We start from the raw sequence: 11,588 nt of genomic DNA, 5'->3' as shown, positions 1-11,588 counted from the left end.
GGTGTGGTGTCTTTAGCTTCTTTTCCTAATCCTCAAATAAATTTCCTATCTTTTTTCCTCCTTTTAATGGAACTGCAGATTTCATGGAAAGATGTTTTACAGAGCATGTGCATGGATATGGATTAGTTACCTTCTATGTTGGACTTGGTGACCTTGGAATTCTTTTCCAGTCTTAATGATTCTATAATTCTATCTGACCTGCAAATTATTATTGCACCTCACAGAATACACTGTACTGAACAGATACTGAGTATTCCACTATATTTAAAATGGAGAGAGAGGAAATTGAGGAAGATGAAGGGTAGAAAGAAAGACAAAAGCTTGATTATCTGCTTTCCTCTACAACTGATTCTTTGGAATTGGAAGTAAGGCACAGATGGCTACTATTTCATTTACATCCCCTTGTAGACTGAAATGTGTTTTATGGTTTGTATAGTTGTTCCTTTATAAACTGTGTATCTGCTCCCTTTTTTTTTTCCCTTCTTTTATCTGACTTGTAGCCCCGGATAACATGAGAACATCCCATTTTGAACATGTGTCTACAGGTGGTTTATGGGTTCTCTGGAAAGCAGCTACTGTAGTGCCTTTGTGTTTATCTGCAATTACAACCACCCTTCACGCCATTCTGATGTTATGCAGTGGTCTCCAAGGATCTTGTTTTCTAACTGTGAGCAGAGAACAGAAAACTAGGCCAAAATTGTTAAGTGCTTACTGAGAACAATGCATGCTGGTTTTCAACTCTTCATAAGTATGCAGCTGATATTCTCAGCAGTTTCACTGATGACAAACAGAAGGATGGATTTTTTGCTCTTTTGTAGTTGCCATTTTCTGAAATTCTTGCTTCCTATTCACAGAACCTAGCAATGCTTTGGGTTGGAAGGGACCTTAAAGCTCATCCAGTTCCAGCCACGGCCTTGGCCAGGGACACGTTCCCTTAGATAAGGTCACTCCAAGCCTTGTCCAGCCTGGCCTCCAGGGTTGTGACTTTCAAGCTCAATTCATACAATGTGTTAGTATTCCTTCACCCCAACAGGCAAATCCCTGCCCCTCTGAGGCTCAGGGCTGTAATTCTGCTCTTTGCCTTGCTGACATCTCTCACCACCTGAAGTGCCCCAGTCCCTTCAGACAGGGCTGCCTCCAGCCCTGTCATTTTTTAGCCAGTTCTTCCCTGTGTTTGTGTAGTGGGTCCAAAAGATCATCTTTCCTGGTTGGTTCATTCATCAATTCCATCAGGAACCTGCCTTCAAACAATTCCAGAAACCCCTTTGGTGCTCATGCCCATCCTGTGGCTCTAAGGATTTCTCCAAGAGCCTGAAGTACACTTCATCCACCTCCTCTTCTTCATCAGATGGTCTCCAGCAGAATCTTACTACAACACTACAACATCCCCTGTGCTGGACCATCTTGCCAAAACAGACTTGGCTGACTCCAAGGCATCTCTTGCAAATCTTGCCCAGGAGAAGATACCTATTAAAAGAACATATATATATTAAAGGAAAGAAAATAAACTTATTTTTCTGGATTAACCCAGTTCATGCATTTGAGCCCCCACTCAGCATGACATTCTCAAATTTGGTAAGACAAGGCACAAAGGAGAATCTTCGTGAAGAAAAAAAGCAAATATTCATTTTATACCATATTTTAGCAGCATTTCCTGGGATTTAGGCCATTAAAGCCAACTGCTCCAGGATGTTCAGACAGTGCTCATGAACACACCAATACAATCTGAGGCTTTGCATAATTTTTCCTATTTTAATATCCCAGGGTTAACTTTTCAGTCCCTTGTGCTCTTGCAGCTCTTATTTACTTAGCACCCAGTTTTTATATACAGCTTTGTGTGCTTGCAAGTTGTTGCTTGCTAAGACATAAGGAAGGACTGTTTGGAGTTTCTAGAATTTTATTTTAAACAACCCCAAGGTTTTCCCAACCTACAGCACTTTTGAAGCTCTGCCAGGCACAGGCCTATATTTGTAGTCTTGTGTTTTTTCTAGACTAGACTAAGCTAGAGCTCAAGAACCTTAGGAGGATGAAGATATCCCAGGGTCTCTGCACTGTGTAGATATAGTGGTGAGAAAGCCTGATTCTCTATGAGTTCTAATAATCTTCCTGAAATGGTTGTTTACACACCACTAGTGTGGAGGCCCTTGCTCCAATATTTATCTCCTGTCTGCTTAAGATTTCCCTTCTCAGAATGCGTTTGAGGACACCAGCTTGAAGAAGCAGAAGCAATGCTCCTGTGCCAAGGTGCACAATTTCTTTTGGTCTTTGGAGTAATTAAGGCCATAATCATGAACTTATAAAATATTGTTCCTTCAGTTCCCCACTCTAAGCTTGTTGTCTAGACCCAGCTTTTTCGTTGTGGCTTAGCATCTTCTGGAGCTGATCCCTTCTGGAAGAGCAAAGTCCCAGAGCATTTCTGGGTCTACTCACTATCATGGAGGGGGTGGTAGTGCCATTTCAGGCATTTCAATACCAGGGAAAGAGAGAGTGCCCAGGGTTCTCCCAGAAGTGCCAGGCAGCACCAACACAAGATCATTATGTGAACACCACAAGCAAATTATTTAGGTTTAGGTTGGGTATCAGGAAAAGGTTCTACCCTCAGAGGGTGCTGGAGCACTGCCCAGGCTCCCTAGGGAAGTGGCACCAAGGCTGCCAGAGCTCTGGGAGCATTTAGACAACACTCTCAGGGATGCACAGGGTGGGACTGTTGGGGTGTCCTAGGCAGGGCCAGGAGCTGAACTGGGTGGGCCCTTCCTGCTCAGGGGATTCTTCAACTCTATGAAAAATGGGTGGACAGAGAACAGAGAGAGTGGGGAAAGGACGAACTGAAACCCTTTCTCCCAAAATACTTCCCCTTTTACCAGTTTCCCAATCTTTTTGGGATGCTTTCCCCTCTTGCAGCACATTTTTTCCAGGCAGCCAGTCTGGATGGTTGAGTCCCAAAACTTGTTGACTCACTGAGAACAACCTTTGCATAGTGAAGCAACTGCATTCCTGTTCCCTGGCAGGGCAGGACCTTAGAGTGATGGCTGATGCCTCTGTGGCCTGGACCACATGCTGGATAATCCCAAGATATCTCTGTGGAGCTTTCAGGCCATCTGTAGTTTTGCAGCCCTGGGTAGGGAGGGAAAAGAGTTAAAACACACAGTGTGTGTCTTTGGGGCTTCATGGTGCAATACAGCAAGAGCAGAGCAGAACAACCCAGCTGCATTTGTTTTGTTTTCTTGTCACCAGAGAAACGAGAAGGAAAAATTGCAGTGGTGTTTCCATGAAATTAAGGGAAAAAAACCCCACATAGTTTATAGAGGAAACCTCATCCCCCTCCCTAAACTTTTACTGGTGATGGTTCAAAAGAAAAGTACATTTTTTAAACTTAGTCACATCCCATCCCACCCCCCCCCATGCACGGTCCTTAACGCCATGTACAGACCTAGGAAAGACATTTTATTTTTCTTCCTATCTAAACATTTGCTGGAGCCTGGAGGTGCAGACTACAGCCCCCACCACCCACCCTGCCCCACCTTTCACCATGAAATGACTACTCTGGCTAAGGTTACAACTAAAATAGAGGCTTTCTTTTCTGGATTTCAGCTAACTGCATGAATAATATTCCCTCAAGACATACTCATTATATTGAACCATAAATCTATGGGGGACACTTTTGCAATGACTAATGGGTATAAATAGAAAGGAAAGGAATTAATTATTGCCTTATCCTGGGAAAAGAGGGGGCTGAAATGGAGCAGATAGGGGGAAAAGGCTTTTTTTTCCTGAATCTGGGGGTTATATCAGTGTGGGCTGCTGTGCTGGAAGGGGACTGGCCCTGGTTTCAGTGGCTTCCCTCAGGAGGTCGGGTGGCCTGGCAAGTCCTCTTGGGGGGGCCTCCGTAATTGAGCTGATTTATTCGAAACGCTATTCGTGTCTTTAATCCCAGCTTTGTCCCTGCAACCACGATATTCTGCCCTCGGGTCTTAAACAAAAAAGTATTTCCAACATTAGCCTTTGTATGGAGCTGAATCCTTGAGGCAGATTATGTCTAATTCCCATTTCAATGGAACTTGTAAAGAGGAATTAGAAAGGAAATGTGATAAAAGAAATCTATCACTGAAACCAATGAAAGAGGTTTTGTTGGCTTTAGGGACCTGTTATTCAGGTCCTAAAAGAAAATCTGTGACTTCAAGCTTGCAACTTGCTAGTAAAGATGTTCATCAAGAGAAAGCATTAAACTGAGGTTTTTGAAAACCCAGAAATCCTCTGGGAGGCTGAGGAATGAGCTGCTGCAGTTGGTAGGGAGCTGTGTCTGGCTACTCACTTCCATTCCCCCAAACTCTCTGGAAGACCAGTGCAGTCCTGGAACAACGGATTCCATTGTTACCCTTTTCATGACTTCAGTATGGGGCCAAAGTTTTCAAGGTTAAATTTGCAATCATAATAATTTGTAAAATAACTTGAAGCCCCTGCAGCTGATTCAAGTCTTGCTAACAGTGTTTGCCACAGGCACACATACAGTGGCGCTGCAGAACTGTAGTGAGACCCCTCAAATCTGTCCACCTCAACCATCCACTCAGGAAGCAAAATCCCAACTTGTCTCCAGCCCTCCTTGGCTTGGCTATATGTGCTGAGCCCTTCAGGACTTGCTTGCCTCCACCAAGGTGGAGGCTGTGGGAAGCTGCCCCGCTCTGCAGACATCTCTGTTTGGGGAGGGTGGTGGGCAGCCTCCCAGCTGCTGTTCCTGGGGTTGCTGAACTTTTCCACTGCTCCATGGCTGCTTCTCCTCACGTATTTGATGTGGATCCAGGGAACCCTGTGCAGCCCTTCAGCTCATCTCCCAGGTCACGTACAGCAGGGTGTTGCTTAAGCTTTTGGCACAACGCTTAACACCTCCCCTTCCCTTACACACATGCTGGAATTCTTGCCCTGACACAAAATAAGGCCCTCTTCCCATTTGTGGCTCCCTTTATGCTAAAGAAATTTAGAATTCCGTAATGAATTGTCCTCCTGGCCAAATAAAACATGGCAATAAAAATTCCCCTCTACCATCACGTGAACTGGGAAGGAAAACAGTATTTGCACCAAATGTCTTAAAAGTTTGAACAGGAGTTTCAGGCATGTAAGAAATGTAATATAATTAGATACATAATCAGTGTTAAGACAAAGATTCTTATCTGAGCTGGTTTCAAAGATGTTACTACAAAGTAACAGCGAAAAACCAAAAACCAACCAAACAAAAAACAACACCAACGAAAACACCAAAGCAAAACAAAACAAAAAAGGTTCATTATTAAATAGGTATTCCCCTGAGACAAAGCAAGTACTCTGCAGAGTGAGTTAGGAGAGCTATATTCCATCCTTCCTTGGATTCCTTTCTGATGGTACCTTAAATCAAGCCAAGAGATCAGGGTCACAAGGAAGTTAAAATATTTTTGCTGGAGATGCAACATCCCCTTTTACCAGGGTAACTAAAATTCTGTGCACTTAATTAGAGCATTAATGTGAGCTCAATCTCCAACATCAAATGAAATAATTTTGATCACGCACACAATAAATAACATCTTATGTTTATACTTGTTTTACTTAAGGCTGCCAGTGGAACTGGAATCTTATCTGCAGTCCAAAGAGGCCTGAGATTTTCCAGCTTCAGTGTGTGATAAACAGAATGAAGAGCGAGGAGAGGAAAGTACAGGCATGTACTCACTGGCTTCTACATACACTTCTTTAACACACAATTTTTTTACAAACAGTCCTTCTTTTGCCTACTGTTCTTCTTTTATCTGCAGCTCTTCTTTTTACCTAGAGTTCTTCTAACTATACTTCTTCACCCTCCCTTCTGTCCCTTCTCCATCCAGGCTCTGGCAGCTTCTATCTACAAATATGAAAATGCAAAGAGACACACAGAAATGAGGAAGAAATAATGCATTACTCATTTTAAAAATAATTATGTTCTTAGGCATAGAAGTCAGAGTTTCATTTTACACTGAGATTTCCCTTGCATCACTCTAAGGAGTCCCAAAAGGGTTGGCATTACCCGCCTGAGTGCCTCTTCAGACAGCAGCAAAACTACTGTCAATGAATTAAAAATGTGCACTGCCATGAAGTAAATAATTTGCACCTCTCCTAAATCTGTGGTAGTGGTTGTGGCAGGTTCACCTGCTCACAGGAGAAGCTTCAAGATTTAACAGCTGAACTTGTGTGAGCTCAGGCCAATGTGAGTATCCCCAAGAGCAGCCCAGGTTCGGCTTTGCACACCTCACTGCCTCCAAGGCAGAGCCCGTGACCTGTCTGCTCAGCACATCTCTGTCAGACACTAAGAGAGAAAAGGTGAGTCTGTGACTGAGGTACTATCCAGTGGACCCTACCCTCGGGGAGGCATGAGGACAAGCACAGTGAGACAGGATGCTGGAGAGGGATGGGGGAAGGAAGGACTTGCAGGAGCCATTGGAAGCCCTGTGGGGAAATCAGTCTCTCACATCCCTTCTGGGGAATCCAGATAATTGAAGGCTGTAGGAGTGCTTGATAGAAAACCCCAGACTGGGGTGATTAGGCTCTCCAGGCCTCTCATCAAGAACACATGGATCCCATTGAGAGACCACAGTGGACAGACATCTCCTTGGACGAGGACCAAGGGCTGGCAGCAGGACACAGCAGCTGGGTTTGGCAAAGCCTCTGTCCTGATTTGCCTCTGGGAGCAAACAGCAAACTTGCCTTCAGTCCAGGGTTTTGATCTTGAAATCTTTGGGAAGAGGTGTGGGAGCACAGGAGGTGCTAAGTCTATCTTTGTCCCTCAGCAGCTTTGGGAGTAGATGCTGTGGCCACCAAGGAAATCCATGGCTGGAGCACACCAGAAGTTCCAGCAAATTATCACAGCCTGGGTTGGCTGTCTTGGAGCTGCTGACACTCATGAGCAGTCCCAGCTACAGTTTCAACAGCACTGTGTGGCTTAAGGGTCCTTTGCCAGAAATGGGAGCTGCTTTCGTGCAGCCCAAAGTCCACTCTCTATTTCAGGAGAATATGTATTTAAGAGCTGCCATTCAGGTATGTGTTTGTTTCATCCCTACATGACAAAGTCATTTATCATCATCACACCCTTAACAGATACAGGCCACACGTACTACCTTTCCTTGTGGACAGTTTGAGTGGGATTCAAACTCCCTCACCCTACATGGTATCACCCTTACCCTTCAAAACACCAAAAATTAGGAAGGCGTTACTAGTTTAAATACACATGGGAGACAATCTCCACTCTGTGCCCCTGTGGAGGTCCTATAATAACCTCCATCCTTTCCCCATGCAGAACAGACATCCCAAAACACATCCACCACCTGAATGTTCACCTATTGCAGTCTCCATGCCCTGTCACTCCATGGGGCTGTCCCTTAGAAGGGCAGAATTGACCTACTGCTCCACATATCCCTCCACTTGTTCCTCCAAAAGATTTTTTGCCCTGCACAGGACACTCTGGGTCCTAGCAGCTTGTTTTCACAAGCCATCGGTTGCATCCCACCCACTCCTATGTCCCAGCTCCATTGTAGCTCCCCATTTCCCGGTGCTAAGTGTTGGGGTTCCCCTCTGGATGGTGGTGTGGTCACTCTTCTCTCCCTGGGGGCAGTTTCAGTGCTGCCTCCCAACCTCACTAGTACCGCATCAGCAGCTCCTTGGACCCCCTAAATCTCCAGTTGGACTTTCCATCCCTGTCAGATGAAGGTCCTAGATCCAGGCCACCAAGGAAAGCACTTGGCACAGGACCCATGCCAGAGCAGCTTCTGATCTGCAGGGAGTGCTCTGGGGTCTCCCTCCTTTCTGAGATTCTCTCCTGTTCTTCTCCCTATTTGGGTGGAGAAAGGACTGGGTCAGACTCAAGATCTTGGGAAAGGGATAACTTGGTGACTAGGGATAAGAATGAGGGATTCTACACTGTGAAGGGATGGTTTAAAGTAGCTCTGATCTTCTTTTATTGAATCCTTGTCATAACAAGAGCTGTATACAGGACTTCCCTCAGCAGGTTCCAACAATAATACTGCGTTTGTTCTTCCCACGGTGACTCCTGTGTTGGGGAGGTTTTTTCATGGACAGGACTGCTGGGGCATTTCTTGAGCTTTTATTGTAGCATCAGCCTCATTACATGGTTGAGACAATAGATAGATGGCAAAAGGTCGCGTACAGCCAGCAGCAGCCAAAGATTTCTTTGTTACAGGACATTTCAAAAACATTCTAGCCAATAAAGTATTGCTAAAGCTTACGGACAGTTGTTCTAGCCAATTACTAAAAGTATACATACACCTGTTTCACAAAATGCTTGCTTGTATGCTTTCTATTAACAATACACAATGCACCATTATTAAGCTTAAAACCTCCCACTATTTTGCTAAGCATATTTTCCTGCAGTCTTAAGGTCTATCTTGACAAAGCCTAAAACTGAAGCTGCTGTTTCATGTCCTTGCTTGCTATACTACTGTAGCTTTTTCTACCTTCAGACCTTGTAGCCGCAGCTAGTTCTAATTTTTTCTGCTCTTTCTGTTTCTGTGGCCTGCATTTCCAGCTTTCTGAAAATCATCTTACCGTTACTATTTCCCACATTTCTCCCTCTCGGTACGGCCAAAAAGAAACTCTCTTAATTTTGTCGCTTATTAACTACCTTGCGTTGCATAGCTCTACTGTAATTTCTTTCTGCTTGTTTGAATCACCTCTCTTGCTTGTTTTAAGCTTTGCTTTTTTTCACCACAGCAATTTTAATGCTGTAAAATATCTGATATCTGGTCTGTTCAAAGGATATAAGTCAAATCCGGTAGTAGTTACTATTTACTGTTCTAATAAGTCTCACTCATTCCAAGGTCTTGATTCAAAGTCTTCATCTATGTCTATACTTGCATCCACTATCTCTGCAAGATCTTGAGAACTTTCTGTGATTCCATTTCCAACATCTCTCTCTTGTATGATAAAAACTTCTTTGATAGTTTTGTCCATCATTTGTCACACACGCCGAAGTATACAAGGTACTACTACTAGTATCACTACTAAAACAACCAACACATATAAAACTATTTTACAAAATCCCCTCAACCAAGGTGTAAAGCTCCATCCTTTGAACAAATCATCTAACCATGATCCACCATCTTCTTTGATTTGAGCTGTTAAATCTTTCAGCTTTTGTATACTTTTGTGGATGGATTCAGAATGGTCAGACAAATTCATGCAACACAATCCTTCAAAGTCCTCACAACTATGTCCATGTGCCAGTAAAAGAAAATCAATTGCTGCCCTGTTTTGAAGGGTAGCATGCTGATGTCTGTCAGCATATCATTAATTGCAATGGATATGGCATTGGTTTCGTTACTTAGCCAATATCTAACTCGATCTAACTGTTTCAATGCCATGGCAGAAGCAAGTTGGGGTAGAAGTAAACCTGCTGAAACTCTTCTCGCAGCTTTCCAGGGCCTAAAATCACTGTTACAATTTTCTTCATATTGATGGGCAAAAGTTTTTCCTCTATGTTTTTTCTTAATGACTGTCTTAGCACTAGGTGCTAGCACAGTGAGTTGTCCAATCCTGCATGGACCACCTTCAAGGCGTGATGGAATGCCCTGCCAAGCTCTATCTCCACAAATGAACCAATATCCTTTTGGTAATTGTCATGGATATTGGTGAACCTTGGAAAGTCCACTCCAGCTATCTGAGTAATTACACCAAACACTTGAGTTTCTGTAAGCAGGGTAATTGGGAGTGACATTGTATTTTGGACGATCATTCTCTCACCAATTGCTATCTGAAAACGTAAGACATTAAGTCCATTGTTAAGGAATCAAGAATCTCCAGTTCTTGGGGCTCAGAAGGTGCTTTAGGAAGTTCTTTGCTCCAAATGCCTCAATCAGCCACAGGATTGCTCCTGTTGGCAACCTCACCTGATTTACTATTAAGTTGCTTTTTGGTCAAGGGATCATAATATATAGGTATTGGACAATCTTTTACTGGCACACTGACTAGACAGGTTGAAAAAGGCTTTTCTGGGTTCGAATTGGACAGACATATGGTGTCTGAGCCTGCCACCTTGGCTAAGATCACCCAAACATTTGCTTTTGGCTGTTGCACAGGCAAATCTGCACTGCAAGAAGCAAGCAAAGTTAGCCACCGCTCAATTTTGCTCCATATCTTTTGTGAGCTATTTTTTGACAAAAGACTTCCCCATATATTTCAACTCACAAATTCTGTTTTTGTTCCTTCGCAAAGTCTTCTGGGGACTAAATGACTGTGTTAAAAATGGGGTAATTTCACCTTTAAAAATCCAATGAGAGAATTCACTTTCTCTGATTCTATAACATAACACAATGGAAACCACACTTGTGCCAAAAGTGCTTTACGAAACCAACTATTCACACTTTTATCATTGACATAAAATCAAGGTTTGCAGGTTCCACAGGTACATCAGGCGTGACCTGTAGTCTCTCTGTTCAGCTCACATCTCTGTATTGTTTCTCTGCTTTCGGACTCATCAGCGCGTTCTCGTGTCTGATATGGTTTGATGTTCTTCACTGGAACCCACTTAGGTCCTGCACCTGTAGAGACACAACCATACCTTTTGCCCCAAGTCAGTAGTTGGAAAGGACCTTCAATTCATCCTGTCTCAGTGTTTCTAATCAAAACAGGGGGGTTTTCTTTCAGTTTTGCCTGTGTGTTATTTGAAAAATGCCTAAAAATTGGTGAATCGGGTTCTGTAAAAGAGCTGTTGCAAACATATAAAGTTAAAAACATATTTAAAAAGTTAACAAAAAAGTTAAAAACATATAAAGCTTTGCTCAGTCTCATCTGTGGTGTCACCTCTACTCCTCTCTTCTGTTAGTTTAGAATGTGTTTTATCATGTGATGTGTCTTTTCAATAATTGTTTGATTTGTGGGGGAGTGAGGAATACCAAAGGTGTGATGAGTACTCCAATCTATTAAAAATGTGGTCACTTTTTGGGATATATGTGGGGTTATTGTCTGTTTTTACTTCTTGGGGCATATCCAGTGAAGCAAATGTTTGTAAAAAATGTTGAGAGATATGATTACTCATTTCTCTTGTGTGGACAGAAGCAAAGACTGTACCTGAGAATGTGTCCACTGACATATGGATGTTTTTAATTCCTAAAGGAAGGGTACTTAGTGATGTCTGTTTGTTATGATTGTAGGTTTTGTAAACTCTGTGGATTGACCGCTCCTGTAGAAGCAGGAGGTTGTACAAGTGGACAGTTAGGGTAAGTGCTAATGATAGTTTTAGTTTGATTTTTGGAAATGTGAAATGTCTGTACAAGTGCTTGTGCGTTTGGGTGAAAAAATATATAACTCAGTTTTGTTTGTTTAAAAATGTATGGTAAAGTGTTTGAAACAAGTATTTGTTTCAAATATATATATAAGTGTTTGTTCTTGTAGTTCCTTCTGCTATAAGTCCTGGAAGCGAGGAATGAGCCTTAATGTGAGAAACAATATATTGATGAGTTTGGTGTTGTAAAAGTGTATAAAGACATGAAAACCAATGATATAGGGTATTATTACTAATTTCCTTTAAAACTGATCCTTCTATTCTTTTAACTATATTAGTAACATAAGCAGAATCTGTA

The sequence above is a fragment of the Motacilla alba genome, chromosome 7 (genome assembly GCF_015832195.1).
Source record: "Motacilla alba alba isolate MOTALB_02 chromosome 7, Motacilla_alba_V1.0_pri, whole genome shotgun sequence".
NCBI lineage: Eukaryota > Metazoa > Chordata > Aves > Passeriformes > Motacillidae > Motacilla > Motacilla alba.
This window is presented reverse-complemented; position numbering follows the sequence as displayed.